We start from the raw sequence: 5,219 nt of genomic DNA, 5'->3' as shown, positions 1-5,219 counted from the left end.
CTACTATCCAATGAGTTAAAAACTTAGCCGAGACAATTCGTGTATAAGAAAAAATGTTAGGAATAAAACTTGTATACACAAAAAACAAAAAAATAAAAAATAAAAAACTAGTGGCTTACCGTGGTTTTCGTTTTTATCATATACTCATATATAACAATTTCTAAAAGCCGTATAGAATTATACAATAATCTCTAAAAGCCAAATACAATGTATCCTATATTTTCCAAGGTCTATATTTAGACAGAAAAAGCATATGAATGATTTTATATATAATACAAAAACACCTACGTCGTTTAATTTGAGAACTCTTTCTCGGGTAAGGATTCGGTGCGGCTGCTGTGTTATGCTTATCGGTGCGTACAAGATACGTCTGGTGTACTGGTAGTGTCCCACCATTTTAACCGTTTGATTTTGATTCAAGGGAAATGTGGCGCTATATGCCGGCAACACTCTATTAGTTAATTGTTTGTCTTTTTGCAGCTTTTGGGTAATTGAAAAACCTGATAATTTAAAGTTTTGTTTGGACTTTTTAAATATATAGTATTACGTGAGTAATCTGAAATAGATGAATTGGACTTGAATGAAAGACCCAAACGTTAGAAAAAGGTAGTTTTTGACTTGGTCTACGTCTAGGAATCGTCGTCTAAGTTGTATGTTTGACGGAGTAGAAGGTGATACCTGCAAAAATACTTCGATGCCTAAGTCAGTAAAGAGTTTAGTAAGTTTTAAGTGTATTAGAACTTAGGTTTATCTGAATGTGTCAGTATATTTATAAGTGATGATTCAATAACCACCGTTAAAATATTTCTACTTCTAAAAATGAATAACCGTTCCTTTATCTTAAAATCGTAAAATCAATTTAATATGCGCATTCAATTATATAATAGTATTAAAAAAAAGTAGTATTAAGAATCCAAAATTATGCTCCCTCCTAAAGCATGTTACTGCCCGAGATAGATGAAAGCCTTCCTCAAACTCACTCACATTCACACCCTGACTTATTAGCTTTTTAATTCCTTTTATCCACTTTGAAAGAGTTTAAAATTGTAAAATTAATTCATGAATTTGCAAGAATAAAGCGAGAATAACTTACTCAACTGCTATAGCCAATTGTTTCAGGACAGATGATGGAGAAATGAGGTCCTTGCGTGAGGCAGGGGAGCACGACGGCGCGTGTCTGGGGAGCACGACGGCGCAAGGCAGTTTCTGGGTATGTTAGGGTTTATCAAAGGGGTTGATGATGAAAGAACAAGATCAACACAGATTTTTTGAAATTGAGATTTTTTTTTTAAAGTCAGATAATTCCATCCATAAAATGAAAGAAACATATAGGTGTCCATATATGGGACAAATAAAAAAAATAAGAGACTCCCAATGTTTTACTATAGAGATAATATCATATAATACTCTAATAAGAGAGATAAAAAAGTAAAGTGCTCATCAATTAGGAAGTGGAAATTTGTTGAAGCTCTTTCTGCAGCTTCAAAGCTGACGTCATTATCTCTTCCCCACTAGTTGATACATTATCAAAGATGAACCTGTTCCTAGCCTTCCATAAGGACCAGCTCAAAATCCATTATTATTCTCTGAGATGAGCTATTGGGTTGGGTACGCAAGGCTCCCATTCTCAAGTTTCACTCAACATAGAAATCAGAGTTTTCAGTGCTCCTTCTAGTAGCTGGTAAGCCCATTTTTGACCAAATTTCCTTTGATTTTACACAATGGAAGATGCAATAATTGATTGTTTCTGGAAATTGTAGGCATCTTCGGCAGATAGGTTGAATCGATGGGATGCGATGATGAAGCTTTTGCAGCATTGGAAGCTTTTCATGGAAGCCCCTCCAGAGAAAAATATTAATCTTCCTGAGATTTTCAGTTTTCACAGTTCTCGCCACAAATTTCGTTGTCTCATAATCTCTGGATAAAATTCAATGGGAGAATGCGAGAACCCATAAGCCACACGGTACCCAATACTCACTTCATACAAACCACTTTTATTAAGGACCCAATAGATTTTATCTTCTCCACCACCAATTGTTGTTGCTAGCACATGCTGACTAGTGCCCTTAGAAAAAATACTTCTAATTAAAGTTTGATTCCACTGACCATCAGAAAGTATTAAGTCTTTGACCATCAATAGTGGTTAATTTTGTAGATTGGAAGTTTCAAATGAAGAAACAACATAAGGATGTGGAGGAGCAAGCCAAGGATCACTAAAGATTCGGATACTGGACCCATCACCAATTCGCCAAACTAGCCTCTTTTCAACAATCTTACTCCCTTCCAATACGCTACGCTACCCCCCACGAAGGTACTATTCCGATCTCTGCATTCATTATAGAACTGTATCAAAAATATTTACCTTTGAGGAGTCTAGATAGGAGTGATTGTGCCAGAGAGACAACTTTCCAACATTGTTTTGCTAATAGTGCCAAATTCTAAGCCCTAGGTCTTTAAAACCTAGTCCACCTTCCAATTTTGGTCTTGTCATAGTATCCCAACTAAGTCATGCCATTTTTCGCTCTGTACTTTTTTGACCCACCAAAATTGGGAGAGTATGTTATGAATCTCCCTAATTAAAGTGTCAGGAAGACGGAAACATGATAATGAATAAATTGGGATAGCCTCCCCAATAGCTTTGATTAGAACATGCCTGCCTACAGATGAGAGAAGTTTTCTTTTCCACCTTTGAATTCACTTCCTCACCCTTGTCCTTGATTTCTCCAAAGGTGGCCTTTTTTATTTTTGGACTGTAGATGGAAGACCCAAATATTTATCTTGTGCACCAATATGAACAATTTCTAATTTTCGAGCCAGTAGTAATCGAGTAGCGGGAGGAGTATTATTACTAAAGAATAGAGCTGATTTATGCAAATTAACTTTTTGACCACTAAACCTCTCGTATGACTGAAGAAGATTGAGGATATTTTCATAACTGTTTTCTGACGCTTTGCAAAAAAAAATATTGATTCATCCGCAAACAATAAATGATTAATAGTAGGACATCTTTGGTTGATCTGAATACCTTCAATGAGACCGTTTTGCTCTACCTTGTTTAGCAAAAAAGATAATCCTTCTGCACAGAAAAGAAAAAGGTAGGGAGATAGTGGGTCTCCTTGACGGATACCTCTATTTGATTTAAAAAAACCAAAAGGTTGACCTTCAACAATGACAGAGTAAGAAACTATAGTCACTACCTCCTGTATCCAACCAATCCACCTAGATTCAAATTCCAGCTTCTCCAAAATGAACCAAAGAAAATTCCACTTAAAACGATCATAAACTTTGCTCATATTCAATTTAACAGCCATTTCACTTGATAGGCCCCTCTTCTTTGTCTTTAGATTGTGCATACATTCATGAGAGACTAGAATATTGTCTGAAATCAATCTACCCTTAATGAAGGCACTTTGATTAGGGCTAATCAGCGAAGCTATAAATTTCTGTAGCCGATGGACTAGTACTTTAGAAATAATCTTATACACAACTGAGGAAAGGTTGATGGGTCTAACCTATGTCATATCCTTTGCATCAGGAATCTTAGAAATGAGATAGATTTGTGTATGGTTGAAGCTCTTTAGTAGTCTATCATTGACAAAAAAATTGCGGACAACCTTAAAAACATCCTCCCCTACTAAACTCCAGTAGAATTGAAAGAATTTAGCCGTAAATCCATCATCACCAAGGGCGCTCTGGGGTGAACACTAAAGACGCATGTTTTACCTCATCAAAACTGACCGGTCTAGTTAATTTTCTGTTCATGGTTGCTGAAACTTTGGTTTTAAAATCTTCGAATGCATGTGTCGGATTAGCTTGGTTAATCGATGTGAAAATATCCTTGAAGTATGTTTCAGCTACTTGTACAATTTCCTCACGGGTGGTAGCATACGTACCATCATTCTTTTCCAATTTTTAAATTTTATTTCTCTGGATTCTAGATTAGAATGATTGGTGAAAGAAACTTGTATTTCTTTCCCCTTCTTTTAGTCACTTTACACGAAATTTCTCTCTCCAATAGCTTTTCTCCCTAAAGTAAGTATCCTCAAGTTTATTTTCTAAGGTTTTAACCTGTTCTCCCCCTGTAATACCCTACTCTCTGAAAATTTCAAGCTGAGATGTGAGTTCACCAATGTCCTTCTTCGAATTAGATTTGTTCTGTTGCTGTCATTGAACAATTCGGTGCCTACAATGCTTTAATTTTTGAGCCAAAACAAACATCGCTGAGCCATCCACTCATTCCTTCCAAGCTTTAGTGATAATTACCCGAATTTCTTCTAAACCACACCATCTCTCCTGAAACTTAAACATCCGATTAGATTTTTCTATGACCGGATTTGTATCAAGGAGGATAGGCGCATGATCTGAACCATTTTCTACGAGGCGAGACAGTGAAGCTGATGGAAAACAATCCATCCACTCATCGTTTGCAAGTGCACGGTCAAGCCGCTCCCTGATTTTGTCCTGCCTTCGTTGCCTATTAGTGCAGATGAAGCTGATTTTGACCCCCTTCCTTCCTTCTCATCGAGACTCACTATAGCACTAAAATCACCCATAATTACAACTTTTCCAAAGAAACGTTGTACAAAAGAGGAAAGTTCTGTGTATTGGGTAGACCGAATCCCATCCAAGCATTTTAAATGTACCCCAATCATCCCTCAAGAACAGTTCAAAACATGATCAATTACCTTGACAGCTATGAAAAACTCTTTTTCAACAAGAATCTAAACTATTGTGCCCTCCTTTCATGCTAAAGCCAATCCACCAGTTGTACCAGTTGGACTAACAATCCTCCAATTCGTAAAATGACAAGATCTCAATTTACTTTCTACCAGACGAGATTGGTTTTTTGTTTCCCATAGAAACACAATTTCGGAGGAGTGGGATTGACACATCCCCTTTAAGGTTATGAACTTATTAGAGATCTTCCCAGACCACGACAATTCCATGAAAGAACTCTCATGGTGAATTAAAGAAAAGGAATAAAGAAGGGAATAAAGAAAGGATTAAAAAAAAGAATTAACAAAATCAAACATTCACCTAAACGGCACAAAAATTCTATTTTAAAAAAACCCTAACAGAACAAGTTGAAGAAATATGTACTCCTCACATGAAAAAAACCTAAAGGGCGCTATGTGAATTAGTTTTGGATAATCTATTTTTTGAAATTGAGATTGTTTTGATGATTAATTAATCTTGATATTTTTTTTTTTTTTTTTTTT

This window comes from Arachis ipaensis, chromosome B03 (genome assembly GCF_000816755.2).
Source record: "Arachis ipaensis cultivar K30076 chromosome B03, Araip1.1, whole genome shotgun sequence".
Classification (NCBI taxonomy): domain Eukaryota; kingdom Viridiplantae; phylum Streptophyta; class Magnoliopsida; order Fabales; family Fabaceae; genus Arachis; species Arachis ipaensis.
Note: the sequence above shows the minus strand (reverse complement) of the source record.